This window comes from Plectropomus leopardus, chromosome 6 (genome assembly GCF_026936395.1).
Source record: "Plectropomus leopardus strain MGB_pleo_1.0 chromosome 6, ASM2693639v1, whole genome shotgun sequence".
NCBI classification, from domain to species: Eukaryota; Metazoa; Chordata; class Actinopteri; order Perciformes; family Serranidae; genus Plectropomus; species Plectropomus leopardus.
Window position 1 is genome coordinate 6,337,912 of NC_142181.1, and position 17,366 is coordinate 6,355,277.

Consider the following 17,366-nt stretch of genomic DNA (forward strand, 5'->3'; position numbering starts at 1 on the left):
AGGTCCTAACCCAAAGGCAGCTGATACGTACTACAGGCTTAGAGAGTTTTGGCTAAGATTTCAGCCTGCAGAGGCCTATGTCACTAACCTAATTGCTACAGTACACCTCAAAGTTACAGCGCATCATGGGTGCAGCTGACCCATGTGTTTGTATTTGTGAGAGAACTAAAGCTACAAAATCAACTCTGTACTAAAACTTATTGTTGATAAAGAAACTGAAGTTACAATACCATAAAGGCATAGTTCTGTGTTTGCTCACATACATACATACATACACCAGGATGATAACAGCAACTTGTGACCCATGTAGCACAGCAGTAAACTGTACACCTAAGGCGAACTGGAATTTTTGAGACAAAGTGAACACCTTTGGAATGGCTGCTTTATAAAATGAACATGCCGTGAGGGATTGTGTTTCCTGCAGATTACACACAACATTTCATTGGGCGCGTCCATGAGCCAGCTATGGCTTATGAGCCATACTGGGTCAGAGCCACTTTCTCTGCGATTCCAGTTTCTACTTTTTTTGTCGTGATTTGTTTTGTCTACTGCAAAAATGTGTCATTTTTATGAGCTTAACACTACTGTGTAGCAACAACAGGTCCTGTCTCTGCATGCTTCCTCTATGTGAATATGGCAGCCATAAAACTGTGATTTCACTGTCAGGACTTAGTTGAGGTGAACTCAATGACTCTTGATTCAATCAGTCTCCTTATTATCCACACTGATGTCTACTGGATTAGAGCTGATACAATGGATCTTGAATGACTAGAGTTTTTGTAATTTATAATATGCAGCCTATGTTTTAATAATCTGTGTGTGAAGTGATTGTTTGTGGGATCATGTGTGTGTGTGTATAACTTTATAAAAACATGACAAAGATGTGACCCAATGCTGAAGCAACCAGTAGGTCATTGTCCCAGTTTTCCAGTTGAACTTCACAGCTATGTTCAAACAGTAGACTCTTATGGCCACACTAGACTAATAAAGACAAAGACAATTTGCCCTGTATGCCGTAACGGCTCTGACTGAAAGATAAATATCTACACAGCTTTTTTTTATGGCTCTGCCAGGGTCTTAAATTCAGTTTTGTTTTTGCTGTCTGCCACTGTGGCAAGCAATTACTTTTATTTTGGTCTGCCACTCAGAAATTTTCAGTTTTATTCTTCAATTCTTGAAATTTTAGACATAATTTAAGTTAAAAGAATTTTATTGCATGTTGGATGTAAAAACAACAACAACAAAACCAAAACAAAACATTACAATCATTGTAAATTGCAGTGTTTGAATTACGCAGTGGCTTTCGGGGGAGCTCTGTATCTAACGGGAGGGTCGGATGGGAGTATGCAGGTTCCAAATGACTAATACCCTGATGTGTAACTGAAAGTTTAAACTTAGATGAGTACAAGTTGATCTATAAGGATATACATAGTCCAGCATTATTCAGCTGGCACGATTGTGTGTGAAGGCTCGAATATATTTTCAGATAACTACCTACTGGTATTGGTCACCCTGACGTGCATGTAACTCTGTGAGTGCATGCGTGTTTTTGTGCGTGTGGAAAAGAGAGTAGGAGAAATGGAGAGCCGTTGATGATCCGAGCTGCGAGTCTGGTTTTTGGAGCCAAACTCCTCCTGTTTTCCTCTGGGTATCTTAATAATAAGCTTAAGAGACAAGTATTTCTGGTGGTGATTAGGGAGGGTTGAAACATTTAATCAGCTAGTCAACTTATCATGTACATCCCTTGGTGGGAGGGTGCTGTACATGGGCTTATAAATGTGCCTGCCTAAGTGAAAAATATTTAATCAATACATGTTGATTCATACAGACTACTTGACAACTTCTCTGTTAATTTCCCCTGTGCTCTGATAACCAACATCTGCTCTGACCGCATCCCCCTCTCTTTCTCTCTGTCTCAACCTCACACTTGCTATGCACTAAGCTATTCCTGCAGATGAAATTGATATGCGAATTAGTGAAGTTAATACAGTAACAAGAGGGCATGTATGCAGGTGTGTGCACATCCTGGTATTGATTGTTATTGGTTAGGATTTTGTGAATTTTGACAAGCATAACGAATACGGTTCTTCAGCCAATAGTTTTGCTATTGGCTACAGCAACTTTCAAATGTGTAGCTCTATCCAATAGTCTCTCTGTTTGGCACAGGCGTCCAAACTTTATGTAAAAATTACCTGGGGTCAGCTGCTTCTCGCATCAAGTTGATTATTTTAAAACAAATTCCATACAAATTAGACTAACGCAACTGTTCATGGTTCAGAGAAAAAAGTATTTCGTTTTCCATTATTCTTGAAAGTGGCGGTCCTCACTGTTGACTTTACTCTTCTTTGCTGTGGCCATATCTGCTACCTCGCAGGCAATGTCTTCTCTTAGGGGCTGTAGATATGCTGCGTCATTAACCACCTGGAAAACAGAAGGCCGGGCTCTGTGTGCTACTTCACTCTGTGCCAGCTTTCATGAGTGGGGAGGTAGGTTGCGTCCGAGGTTGCTAAGCGACCACAAAGAGCCCTTTATCATGGCCCTCTTAACAAAAATCCGAAGTGCAGAGCTGATCTCCTTCCAGCTGTTGCTTACGTGTGTCTTGGGCCTTAAAAATATTGTCTGTGGGAAAGATATAAAGCTAACTTTATGACTAACTTTTCCTCCACATTCATTAGAGACTGATATTTACGGGAGAAAGGACAGATATCTGCTGGTTGTGATTGTTGTTCCTCGTCACATGCCATGCGGTGCAAGCTACAGCATTCCAAAAGTTGAACTCTGTTCATCTCAGGGTGCAGCCGTTGCACCCTAAAAAATGGACGCTTGGGAAGGCATGCAAATCGCGACAGCGTCGGCGTAGCTTATGAGCGTGGCCGCGCTGCATCTCCATTGAAACAATAGAAATGAGAGGGCAAAAAATACAGCATGTGTGCGGCCCATTAGGTAACCATCTCATTTGCTTGTTTTCTGTCTATTTATGAAAACACATCAGTCTGCGTAGTTCCTACTTGTTGTATGTCTACAAACTCTATGATGGTCCTGCCATTGTGAGGTACATGGAAAAAATATTGTGGAAAGTCTCATATAGTTTATTTTGAAAGTCAAGCTGAGGACCACTAAAAATTGGTTTAAGGGCCACAGTTGGCCCCGGGGACAGACTTTGGACATGCTGGCTGTTTAGGGTTACTCCTGTCTGCCAAAGTGGCACCTGGCCTGACGATTTTACCTGAAACTGCCAAGAGTTTACCTCATTTGGCTAGTGCTAATCTCAGACTCTGCAGGCTGCAACCAAGTATAAACTGATTAATTCTATTGTGGATTAATCTGAAAATGATTGTTTTGGATTAGGGTTATACTGTATACTATAAAACAGTGAATTGGTCATTACAATGTCCTAGAGCCACAGGTGATGTTATTAGAGGTCTTGTTTGGCTAATCAACAGTCCAACCCCCCCAAAATGTTAATTTTTTTCTAATGTTGGACCAAGAAATTCAGTAAGTTCTCACATTCTCACAGTTTGCTCAAGAAATAATTTAAACTGATGAGAAAAAAGGGTTGAGAATTAATTTTGTCATTCTAGTAATGATTTATTGATCAACTAATTGCAGCAACTCTAATTTTGTAAAAATCGAGGCATGATTATCCTTCTTGCATCCAGCCTGTTTATGCAGTTAGTGGTGTACACTGTTGTTCACTGTTGAAGCTGTGAAAATCTCTCCTCCTTTTTTGCCTTCACATTAATAATCTTGTTTTTTTTCGGAGAGACTTAATCGCCTACGCACAGTTTAAATTACAATATGGATGCACCATGAGTCATATAAATCTATACTCTTTGCCTGTGAAGTCCTGTAAAGGTTCAAGAAAGGCTTTAGCATATTCTAGTCACCAAAGAAACACAAGTCTAAAAGCTTCTAGCGATTTAGAGTTTCTGTTCACAGCACCTGCTTGTCATTGGACTATGGGGCGAAACCTGCGTAATCTGAGAAAATCCACACAATCACAAGGAGAACACGCAAACTCCACACAGAGGGGCCCTGATGTGTGGTATGGGTTAAAGGGCTTAGCAACAAAGCCACCCAGTGCTGAGGTATTGAATCAAAAATATTGCCATATGTGAATGTAAATATCAGCAAGCTTCAATTTGTGGATTTTGGGTTGTGAGGTGAAAAAAATGTGCTAAGTTTACTTGCTGATCACACTTCACCATGAAAAGATTTCTGTCTTTTCTCCAACACTTGGGAGACATTACCATGGAGGCAGGTTTACCTTTTATGTCTCTGGTGTTTGGATTGTGGTCTTGTGTTTGTGGACACAAGAAAGAACTGGACTCTCAGAGAGGGTTAGCTTTGGCTCCTACTTCCAACACGTGGTTGCCAGTGGATTCTTCTCCAGGGTAAACGGAGACATGGAGACGGCTAACTGCTACTCATCCTCAGCTATCAGGTGCGTCTTTGTCTGAGGAGCAGGAAGTCATTTGGACAAATGGGTCTGTTATTGACTGGCAGACTACCTTGGCTGACTAGACTCTTCGATCTGCATATTGTTAAGTCGTCTTCTTTATGAGGGATGACATTAGAGTGATTTTAATTTTCTTAGTCTGTGTGCAGTTTTTATGGTTAATGCATATGTTTTTACTTCCTCTATTATCTGCTCTGTCCCACTTTTGTTTTAATCCATATCTCATTCTTTGACTTGACCTATCTTTATGACCCTATTGTTGTTTTCTTGACAATTTTCCCGGTTATTAGTTTGTTCCTGCTAGGCTTGCTGCAGTAGATGGCATTAAGGCCCTGACACACCAAGCCAATGATCGGCTGTCAGTTAGCGTTGGGCTGTTGGTGAGTGTCTGTCACCCTGGTCTATGTGTTTGTCCCGCACTGTTGGACCTCAAGTCAATTGTCAGCTTTTTTTTTCAGCTTTTTCAGCACGTAGACAAATTTCCGAGTGATTGGACAATTAAAATGTCTATTTTATTATTGCCACAGTTTTATTGGCATTGTAAATATGCTCTGTTCTTTCAACATTGGATTGGGTTGTTAATGTGCGAACTGGCTAACTAGTGTCATGATGATCTTCCAGTTTCCCTTTTTGAATAGGGATGGTACTGAAACCCGGTATTAAACAAGCACCAGTGTTGAAAATGATTTAGAGATCGTAGTATCAATAAGCTCTGGCATTTATGGTTCTGCTATCTGTTTTGGAGAAATAAAGAAAGCATTTTTCTAGTTTATTTATGTTACATAAATACTATGTTTTACAATTTTTATTTCACCAACTCTGACTCTGATTTGCAACAAGATGAAGACATTGGTCTATAATGCATTTTCCCTTTTCAATCTAGAGGATTGAACACACACAGGCACATGCACATGCACATGCACACGCACACAAAACACACACACACACACACACACATACAGGAACTCTGCTCTCAGTGAAACAGGCAGTTGATGCTGACCCTGGTCGTCACCACAAAAAACTGTTTTGTACGTAAGGTCGAAAACATGAGCAATCTTTGAAAACATTTAGCAAAAGTGCATCGAACACTCCCAATAAAACTGATAAGAGCACAGTTGAAATACCAGATCGATTAGCAGTATCAGTGAGAGCAGTAGTACCGTTAAGGATACTCGTCCCTATGTTTAAGTCATGAATCCGATTGTCCGCCCTCTGCTGGTGTGGAGAGTTATTTCCTCTCATGCAGGTGCAGAATATGCACGCTGGCTGGTCGTGGGCTGAAGTCTTTGTGGTGTCTTCACGTGCAACTTTTCAGTCGAGACGGAGGTGACATGAGGCGACACATTAGTGGGCTTTGTTGCCGTTAGTTCGGTGATGCCACTCTGATGTGTTTGGGCCTCTAGTCATTTAGTGGACGTTACAGTTATAAACTGAAGGTGTCAACTTCGTACAGCAGTAAAGTCGCAGCACAATACTAGCTGGAGACAGATTTTGGATAGCACTTAAAGGGAGTTGACCAACAAGAGGATGGTGGAGGAAACAAAACAGCAAAGCATCCATTTGACAATATTTCGTGTTTAAACCCAATGCTTATGAGGAAACCTGACAACATTGATTTTGTTTTGTTTAATCTTAGGAAGCTTTCTGTTTCACCTTGGCCGAGGGACGACAGATAAAAAATAGCCTTCTAACACTTGCATTTTTATTCCTTGTGTGTTTATTCATTTGCAATGTCCGTTTTCAAATAAACTTAACCTAGGATTCAATTACATTGCTAAGAAGTTGGAAGTTTGCAGCCTGTCGCCTGCGGCTCTTCATCTAACAGCTGACTGTGGCTGCTTCTGACTTTTCCAATACTCCCTGCAATATTTCAAATGGATCCTTTGTCAGCAAATGACAAAAATACCCCATATCTTGCTTTTTAGATGCAATTTCAAAGAGTTAAAGCAGTAGTGATAATCTCACATCACATCACAACAAACACATCACATTTGCTGTGACTACTTCATAATAAAAGTAATTATGTTCTGATAGTTAAATGATTTTAATTTGAAGCTGCAGCAGTAGCAGTTAATGCTAATGCAGTTTGTGTTCACAGTAATTTAAAACATCTCTCAACAGATATTGTGCGTCCTTGAGATTGCTGTTGTGACTAGTTTATTAACCTGTGAAAAAACACTCACAGTGGCCTCTTTAGTTCCTGCCATCAGCTGTCTACCCAGTTCTTTATGTTGCAGTCAGTGACACAACTAAAATGATTTGTGCCCGTAAATGACTGTACAAATCCTCAAACACATGGATGCCTATTAAATGTAGTTCTGGCCCACTCTCTCTAATACCTACTGGAGGTCATTCACCTTCTTGCTGCTCACATATCAATACACTAGACCAAATCAAAACAAGGTAATCCTGCGGCAAGCAGCAGCAGCCTTCAGCGTGGGCGGCTGTAGTTGAATCTGTTATGAATGTGGTGACTGTGCATTTTTTTTTTTTTTTGCACAGCAAAAGCTCCAGTGTGGATTTCTTGCTTGAGTTAATTTTGATCAAGTCATATTGCATTAATGTATGCAAAATTCAGCATAAGACGCTCTTCAGACGGAAGAGTTCAGGCATGCAGAGAGGAATGCTGTTGTGCATTTGCTGAGGGGGGTAACAAGTGAGAGGAGGGCTCTTTCATCTCCCAGGGGAGAAAGATGAGAGGGAGAGAAGCATGGATACATAGGTAGAGGGAGGGGGATGGTGTCAGAGCCAAGGAGAGAGGAAGAGAGAGAAAGTGGGTGGGGTACTTTGTCATAACTGAGATTATATTACACACACATCGTGATATCAAAAAGCAACATTGAATTTTTCTGTTGGGCCTAACTTTCTTATTTGAAGTCTAACCAAAACATATGTTTAAAGGCACCAGAGAATGTATGCCTGGTGCACACAAGAGGTTTTTCCAAATGTTGACTGTTTTTCAAAACTTGGGAGAACAAAGCCAGATGTAACAGATATTTAATATTTTAATCATAAGTATGTACACACCAGAGGATATCGAAAAGAAGCAGGACCACAAACTTGGCATTTACACTAAACCATTTAAGAGTGGCGATTTCAGGGATATCACAGAAACTTGTGTGTTTAAAATTGAGTTAAGAAAAAAAAGGATAGCTTGTTTCATTTATGTGTAAAATAAAAACAAAAAAAACAGGAGCTGTTGAGTTGGAAATAAAGGGTTATTTGTTACACCCAGTCAGCTAGCTCTTAATATACTATCCATCCAATATGCTTATGGCTGCACCCTAAAAGTCAGAGAAACTAATCGTCAGTCGAAGACCCCTCAGTCGACTAATAGAGCTTCAAGTTGAGCAGATGTTTTTGGGGTTTTTTGCTTGTCAGTGTGCTGTGCAGTGGGACATTTGGTATCCAGACCTTGCTGCAGAGTGAGTGCTTTTGACTGTCACGCTACTCTTTGGTAGAGGCTGCAGCAGACACAATGAAGCGGCACAAAGAGAGACTCTGCACTGTAAGGGTCCGAGATAACATTATCTTCTCTCTGCTGCTTAGAAGTGGTGAATTTACAGCTCACGGCAACTTAATATGACACAGTCTCCTGCTTTTGTGTGATACCACATGAATGCCACTGTCACACTGATTGTCCCGCTGAGCCCTGTTCCGACTGAAAAACTTAATACGGAGAAACAAAACGTATTAGGAGATTCTGATCTGGCTGATTTCTTTAAGATAATGTCTTAAAACCCTTCACACTAGGATCGTTTAGGCAAATATACTATTCAGATCAGCCAAGAATTGGGAACACATGACTGCATGATTGCTGGGACGAATCTGCCCATTTGTCCCCTTGTGTTGGGCCAGAATAAAAAAACAAAAAAAAAATTCTGAATGTTTAATTCAACCTTGGATGGATATTTGGATATGTTCTGGTGAGCATCACATCCCCATTAGGTCACCAGATTGACCATGTGTTTTAGTCTTTTTTTAATGAGATGTGGTTTTAAAAGGACAAATCAGGACTGAAACGAACAAGCAAATACTTAACCTTTTTATCAAATAGCCTTCAAAATAAATTAAAGAAAAAAGGTGCATAGATGTTAATGTCCTCCATTAAGATGAAAAGCAACCATCTGAACTACACAAACCCCGGATTCCACAGTAAATGCAGGATTTCCCACGCATTCGTTTGTTTGTGGCGAGCCACCACAATTAAAACGTCTGCCACCACAAATAGATTTTGGAGTCTAAACTGTTAATTAGGTGTGCTATTGGAATATATACATACATGCATGCATGCACATGTGAATACATACATGCATACATACATGCATACATACCGTTTTGTTACTTAAAGTGGAACTGAGGTTTAGACAGTACAGCAGAACGCCAGGCTCTTTGAAAGTGAAAGAGTTCATTCTGCTTGGTCTAAAAGTTTGCATTCACTTACAAGCAGCTGCTCCTCTCATCCATCAATATGATCCAATCAGCTGTGAAAAGATCGACATATCAGTTATCCACCCTGCAGGTGACAAACTGCTGCAGGGGAAAAATAATAGTCATGGAGAACTCCGTCTGTGCTCACGGATCCACAAAAAAACCCTCATTTAGAAATAGGACACAAAATGATACAAAGCTATACACTGTCATTTAAAAGATGCCAAAAACAAAGGAAAGTAAGTCCCATACAGAATCATACAATATAATAGTGAATGAGTTCACATAAAAGATGTAGAAATGGAAACGAAGAGGAGCAGATCCACACTAGATAACAAAATCAGGCAAAGGCGTATCCACTGAGGTTAAAAGTTTCAACAAACGCTAAATTTTCAGTTTTCCCCAAGTTATATTAGCCCACTTATGCACAGAATAAGGAGCAGACAGGGTCTCTGTCTCAAGGAAAATACACTGAGTTCCTGGTAAATATAGAAATCAGTCTGTCTGAGCTGTCATACGGAGTCTGCTTGTTGTCACAGTAAACTTCTATACAGTCAGCTTGGAAAAAATCAATGGGCGGTGGAAGATTTCTGAAGATCAATACAAGAAATAAACTGACTTTCTGTTTGAATGCAGCTTGCTCTTGGTATGGACAGCTGTCTTGAAGTGAAAAAACACAGTCTGAGTTCATCATCACTTCACAGCTCTGTTTAGTTGATACTGCATTTCATATTCTTTATTGAGCAATATTGTGCTATTATATATTATTCAAAATTCATAGTTTTTCTCCACAATCTAATGTTGGCAATATTTACAACATCTAGACATTGACTGTGAAAAAAAAGTATTCCAAAGGGCGTCTTCTTTTTCTCAGTACTCCTCTTGTCTCCTGCGTAGCTCCGCAGAGCAAAGTGGAAATGAGCTGCAAATGTGGAAATGTGGGAGTTCTGCGTGTGTTTGTCCACATTTCTCTCCACCGTTTCGTGGAGGCGCCCAGTCGGTGCATCTGTGAGAGAGTGGGTGGTTTTGCACTGCTTGGGAAACACTTTGAGCGTGCTCCACACTAAGCCCTCCCCTTCTCCCTCATTCTCTATCTTTCCCTCTCTTCCCTCCTCCCTCCAGCAGCTGTTTTCCTGTCTTAGCTTGGAACTGGAGCCAGGCTGTTTTTCCCCATTCTCGCGTCACAAGCAGGAACTCACCAACTTACCGACACACACGCAAGGGAACACACTCTTTTTGTCTGTCTCAGCCCTGTCCCACACTCATCTGGCTGTTGACTGTGCACTGACCTCATTTTGGACTTCAGACTGAGGAGCAAGTATTCTCTCTCTTATACTTGGCTGCTGTGATTGCGTGTTCACATTGCTGTGCGAGAGCCGGCTGACTGTTTGGAGAAATGCTTTCATGGTAGGATACCTCTTCACTTTGCGCAGGGCGCTTAAGTCGCTTGACCTCTTGTTGGTGCGTCTTTCAGTGACATTTTCTCGGGTTTCCCTCGTCTCTCTAAGGTTGTTGTTGGGCTTATCCCACGATGACAGTTTTAAAAGTCTTTGTGCCTGCGTGCTACATCATTCTCTGGATGACCGTCCGTCCCAGAAAAATCTTGAAATGAATGAAATAAGTAATAAAAGCTGTAGCATGTCTCAATTTAAATTCAGTGTAGCATTATTTCTTTCAGTGTGTGTTTAAAAAGATTAGTTTTTTGTCGGAGCTCCTGCTGTAAAGGTGTTTAAAGTTTGAGATGTCCTTATATGTGTCATGCTTATTGATACTGAAACAGTGGCTTCTTAATTTAGCTGAAGTCCAGTTTAATGTCTGCTTGTTACATCTGAACGAGTTAAATTTCCCATGTTTTGGTCTGCATGTTGAAAGGAAGATTTGTGTTTCCCGTTATGGGTCTAGCTGCTAGCACGTTACCTTCAGTGTCGCATTTCGGACATGTGAATGACTGAGAGGTGGAAACGTGTCAAATGATTGAAAACTTTCTGGATTGTGTCACTGCCGCAACACCAGGCCAGCTGAGTCCTGACTCATAATTACACCTGACATAACCTGAGTCTTGGCTGAGAAGGTGTATGTCTGATAGGAGTGATTAGACAGAAGATCAGGTCAGTTCAAACACTTTAATGGGGACTGTCACAGGTCTGTAGTTTGGCCTGTTGTAGTTAAATAAAGCACTCTTTTAGCCCATTAAAAAAGTTATTTGGATCAGGGTTCTCGTAAGTCTTGATGGTGAAAATATATCTTGGTACTGAGAATAGTGTCGGTCAGAGGAAATGAAGTTGTTTGCCATTTGTCACTCTCAACTAAATATAGTTTGTCTAGACATGGCTACCTTTTTTGACCTCACATAATCTCACCTAACTGACAGAAAACAATCTTTCAATTTCACTGCATGTCCCACCGTGTGAGATGGGTCTAGCAAGATCTTGGTGGCAATCTGAGACAGACTGTGCAATATCAACTTGGAGGCATGTCAGATGGTGTGATGAAAGCCCGGTGAATCACTGTGGTGATGCAAGCAGAGACATGTTCCTAACCCACGTCAGCCGTCAGAGGACTTGTGTCACAGTTGGATCAGTTTTTTTAGATTGACTGCTACATATTTAACAATATAATGTTTTTTTGGGACAGCCCAAATTCACACAGTTTCAGGGGGCTTTGAGTCAACCTCGAAGAAATAATGCAGGCAATGGCTGACTGATGAATGCTGTGTGTGTCCTCTCTGTGCCTTACAGCAGCACTTAAAACAGACTTAAAAGCGTTGACCTGCTGACCATTGGCGCGTACATCCTGCGCCTGTGTGAGACAAAACACATTAGTAGTCTATTTGTTGTCCAAAAAAGAGAATTTGAAGACCCAGCATTTCTGAAAAACAACCTTTTCACACAACTTCTATTTTCTTCATTTCTTCTTCATCTTATTACAGCTTTTACAGTTTTCTTCTACAAGTTGTTGTTCGACTTATGGTTCAAAACCCGGTGTGCAGACTATGGAACATGAGTAGAACACCTAGTCCAGTTCAGGTCCGGTTGAGGTGTATACATGAAAGAGTAAATCAACCTCCAACCGCATTATTTATTATTTATTTATGTGCAAGTCCGACTTTGAGAAATTTGATGTAGTACGATCTCAGTCTTTTTTCTTTGCAACAATCCCTAAATACTTTATTGTTATCATCTTGTCACCTAAGGTTGTGTTTTCTTTTTATGTTAATGAATTAATGTCACAATTAAATAAATAATGGACCCTGCAGAACACTTTAATATTTTAGGACTAGTATTTTCAGACTAGTGGAAATGCAAGTGGCATCTGAAAGAGCACAAACTCGCTGAAAGGGAGTGTAAAGGTCACACATATTTACATACACAAGAGTTTCCATCTGTAAACTCTGTCCATTTGTTTATGCCTGTAATGGATAGCGTAACAGTTTGTCATTGACAGAGTCTGGGGTTATGTACATATGTACCTTTTTACACACGTAATTGCCCCCAGCTGATTTTCCAACGCTGATGTGCTGATAACTGTGGGTGTGTGTGTGTTTCTGTGCGTCTGTGTGTGTGGGTGACACTTCAAAGTCCCTGCATTTGTGTGCCCTTAAGCCGTGTGTGTGTCTGCGTGTGGGGGCTCTTGTGTCAAGACTGGCTGTGCATGTTTGATATGCTAACAATGGCTGTCACGCTACCAGCGGCCCTCTTCATGTCACTGCCTCACTTACTCAAGATAACAAGTTTGTGCTGTACATTCTGGTCCAGTGTCTTCTTAAACAGTCCCAGTCCCTTTTCCCTGCATCCCATCTTTCCTACACAGATAGATAGATGGATAATCCCTTCCACTAAATTCAGCTCTCTTAATCATATGAGGTGTACGGTTAGACTGCACACCCAGTCTTTCAGGCACATTTTTCCCGCTTTCAGGGCTCCCACCATCACCCATCACTCACCTGTCCTATCAGTGTTTCCTCCTCTGTCATCAGACCTCTCATCTCTTCGCTGGTTTGTTACGTCATCTCCTTTGCTGACTCTCTTCATCAACTTTTGACCTTCCCCACAGCCAGCTTTTTATTCTGTCCTTTCAATAACCTTTTCAATATTAAACCAAATTTTTCCATATCTTCCTATCTTCAACTCCCTCTGCTGAACAGTTTCTAGATGCTCATGTTGATGGGTAACTGTAGACATTAAGGGTGCTGTCACTCATTTGGTCCGAACCCAGAGAGAGAGAGAGAGAGAGAGAGAGAGAGAGAGAGAGAAAAAAAAAAGATATATTGTGGCATTTTAGTTATGGTCTGGTTCCTATTCACACTGACTTTTTAGAAATGAACCAAGAGGAGTAAACATGAAGTTATACTGAGTGAAGGTAACTGGTTGATCGGACAGTCTTAGCAATTGTCATCCTGCATTATCATGACCCACATGAGGAAATCAAATTCTGGTGACTGACAGAAGTTTATGCAGCACTTTAATGCTTCTGATATATACATTTAAGTTATTAGGTGTCGCAAAGAGTTTACAAAGAAATAACTGATTATGAGGATTATTAGTATTATTAGACTGCAGATTGGTTGCATGTTCTGAGTAATGACTTGCAGGTAGAGATGGGATGAAAATAGCTGTCTTGCACAGTAATGATTTAGGGTGGAAATGCTGTCTTGCACTTTTTAATGACCTAACAAAGAACTAAAATCACACATCTTCCATCACAAACAAACTGCACCAAAGTCCACATGGATGCGGACCATGATGCACCTTTTCAAGTGTAATTTGTTAACCAGCCCGAACAAACTGGACTAAAAGCAAACTGATCTCAGTTTGTTTTAACAAAACCAACATACACCCTCGGTAAAAGCACGCTTAGTTGTCGAAGATTCTAGAGTTTGCTCTTTCACCTCTTCAGTCTGTCATTTTATGGTTCTGCTAACTTTAGTGTGACTCTAAAACTATGTTGTCTTTTTGTCACATCATGATTGGGGATGCACAGATTTGTCATCCAAGCATCGGTATATTCCTGTATTGGCCTTGTTGACTGCCATCTGCCTGTCAGAAAATAAGATGACACTTACCAATGACCTTTATTGTGAGAAACTTGAATAAATACTTTTGAAGAGGAAATGTGTTTTTTGTCATAACAATGACTCATAAAAAGTTTGGTTATTAATTTATATTTTTATAATGGAGATTGCGCAAAGCAGAGAATAAATTACAACAAAAACAAAATAAACATCATTATAAAACTATTTGTATCTGATGTCAGTTAAATTGTTACTTTAAACATTGTTATCGGTTTTGCCCAGAATTTCAGAATCTGTGTATCCCTGACTATGACCTTGACTCCCAATTTTCCCCAGATGTCTTTTGCCATTTTCTCAGCGCTCATTGAAACAGAACTACTGGTCGCTTTGTTGTGACTGCCAGTGTGACCACAGGGTCAGTAGTTTATTTTGAGCTCTCCCACTTGCAACTGCTGTTAGTTTTGTGGGAAACATTTTTTGTTTTCCTAGGAAAACCATCATTGCTGTTGTTTCATGACAGCAGCATGGCTTGCCAAATGTGCTGAGTTTTTCAGGAAATAATGAAATGTCTGTAGGGTTTACACAGCTGTTTGTTGGTTGTTATTGTTTCTGCAGCAGATTCAAGTGCTGAAATGATCTCGGTGTACCCTTTGTCGGTTCATCAAGCAATTATTAGCTAGCATGTCACAATACTAGGGTACATATTAGGGTTGCTAAATCAATTACAATCAGCTGTGTTTGTGTGTGAGCGTCAACTCTCTGCACAGCAGGGCACAGGCACTCCTGCCGGTCAAGCACAGGGGTGAAGTTGATATGAAGTTTGATATTCACCAGCTGGAAGTGTCTTTTTGATGTCAGCAGCTCCATGTGGATGACATCAAAAATTCCCAAAGGGTTTTTATAGAGAGGCTGACAGGAGCACTTCTCTGCCTCTGCCGTCTTGCTCTCCAAAAACACCCTCTGGCTGGAATCACAAATCCCTGATGCAGCCAGGATCCAGCCGAACAAAAAAAATTGAACTTGATAGTGTTTTGTAGACTCTGCAGGACAGACAAGCAGATAATAATTAAAGTTTTTCCATGGTTAAAACCAATTATTTCTATTGAAGTGCTGCTGTGATATTTCAGTCCTGCAGGACACTCAGGCAGACAAGTGTGGAGCATCTGATTTCCTCAGTGAATTTTATTCGACCAGTACTACCCATCACTATGACAAGCTTAAAATATGCTGATAAAAACTCGCACGTAATAAAAGACTGGGACCCAGGCTCAGTGCACTCTTGGATACATAACACCAGATTGAATGACTTCAGACGTGTGTACAAGCCAGGCTAGACTGCTGTGGATGAATGGCAGACATCGTTGTATGTCACTGTGAATATGGAGGACATCTAAACTGATTTTTTCCCTTTTTTTTCATCACATTTTCCCTCTCCTCCCCTTCTAATTCTTATAAATGATCTCCTAATTGTTTGGCTCAGTGTCCCCAGTGACAGTTAATGCTTGAGGGATTGCCAACAAAGTGTGTGTGCATTAGCAGTAGGGCTGCACAGTATGTTGTAATTTTTTCATCATTAGTATTGCACAAGGGGAGTTTTTGAGTTTGTTGAAAGGAAGAATAGGTAGAAAATTTCTTTCTAAAATTAGGGAGGTGCCAATTTTTGAAATTCTGGGCTTACACTGATTTTTTAAAATAACATGGCCTGTACAGATAATTTTTATATTGTTACTTATTTTGTTTTGTTGTTATATGTCACCTGTTTTCTGCCAAAAGGGGGGACAAAGAAATCCACACTATGAAAAAATAAGTGACTAATGACTGTTCATTAGGAGTGCTGTTTGCATATATGTACTGTTTGGGCATTCACTGCACCACGCTGGCAGAATACAGAACATACCGTGGGTGCAGACAGAGCAGCAGAACATCTGCCGCAGTGAAAAGGAAACTTAATAGTTAATTGTACTGGGTTAAAAAGTTTGCTTTCTTTTTTCTTCTTCTTTTTTTTATATTATTTTTAAGATTTAAAAAATCTGATTGGATCAATGGGTCAGTTATCCACCCTGTGCCTCAAACTTTACAAACTGCTGCAGAGGAAAAAGCAGAACTTATGCGTTCACTGACCTGCCAAAACATCTGAATTTAGAGGCAGAAAGATAAAAAAAGTGAAACACGGACAGAATATTAAAAAACAAACAAACAAAAAAAAACTAACAACTCAGGAAGTTTAATGCCATTTTTTTGGTGCATCCCTATTTAAAATGTAATTATTACTTTTTTAAAAATGTCACAAACACTTAATAATGTCAACTGAGTGGTCGATGGCCACTGTGATTACGATCTCGCTGTCTGTGACAGCATTATTCTGAGAGATACATTTTCTCATTTTTCCCAAAATAACTTCATGCATCATGTCTGATATAAATTAATTAATATGCATATGTAGAGTTTGTGACTTTTAATGGGCTGTGATCGTGAGATACTGTTGGAAATGACTGTTTGCCAGCCACACAGTAGCTGGATACGTCAGTCTTTGTGTTGTTGTTTAAGCTGTCGCCCATTTATCATCTTGCCGATTGACTTCTTTCTTGATCTTGCATGTCCTTTCACCTCAACAGTTCGATTTGCATTTACTTTGTGACATTTAAACAGACTGTAGAAACATAAGATAATGGTGTGAAAAAGTCATGCTCTTCTATGTGATCAGAGGCCAAAATAATGAGTGCATGCCTTTTGTTGGTTTGTTTGTTGCCTTTTGAAATGCAAGCAACATCGACATGTTGTGCATACTTGATGAACTCGGGATGTGGCTGCAGAACAAGCTGAAGTTGTTTCCATTTATTGCCTTTTAATTTGAAATGCAACTCGTTTTATTGTTGTCAATTGTCAAGATTTTAATGTGTAAATCTTATCTTGTTTTTGTTTCATTTGTTCATTTCAAAGTATCCTAGAGTACACACACCTGCATCTATGTGTGTGTGATTCCAGCTTCCCCTGGTGGGTCAGTACCGGTTACTGTTCTGTACTTTCCTTGGAAAAGTCATGCAGAGTCTTTTCCTGAGAAACTATAGGGGAGGGAGGAAAACATTTGAGGGAGTTCATATAGGACAAAATGTTAGGAGTGAAGACAAAGAGTCAGCACATTTGAAAGCACTTTTCTTGACGTGGCCATACAGGGAAATATGTTCGGAAATAGATTAGTTACGTCTGTTTACTTGCTGTGAAAGCTCAGCATGTACATGATACATTTTCTTCTAAAGAGTTATAAAATATGGATTGCATCTCATTTGTTTGCTTGGTGAGGGAGGGATTAGCTAAGACGAGGGAGTACATGGTGCATGACTATTACTCAGAGGAAGTTGGCAGCAAGTTTGCATAAATCCTCTCTGTGTCTCAGTTAATATTTCATTATCGGAGGGTTGCACATAAACTCACCTAAAAGGCACTAAACCCTAAAAACCGTTGTTC

At 40.2% G+C, this 17,366-nt stretch overlaps 1 protein-coding gene across 4 annotated transcripts in view; it reads left to right on the forward strand.

Moving 5' to 3' along the window:
* LOC121943083 (SPRY domain-containing SOCS box protein 4-like) overlaps positions 1-17,366 on the forward strand; it is a 63,034-nt gene that overhangs the window by 20,353 nt on the left and 25,315 nt on the right. The window contains exon 1 of one of the 4 annotated variants that reach the window (XM_088078594.1): positions 10,056-10,204. The exons of 2 other annotated variants lie outside the window; for them this stretch is intronic. The gene's annotated coding sequence lies outside the window, so the exon portion shown is untranslated. Of the gene's footprint in view, positions 1-10,055; positions 10,298-17,366 lie in introns of those variants that run through there. One more of the 4 variants, XM_042486464.2, reaches the window with a different exon arrangement.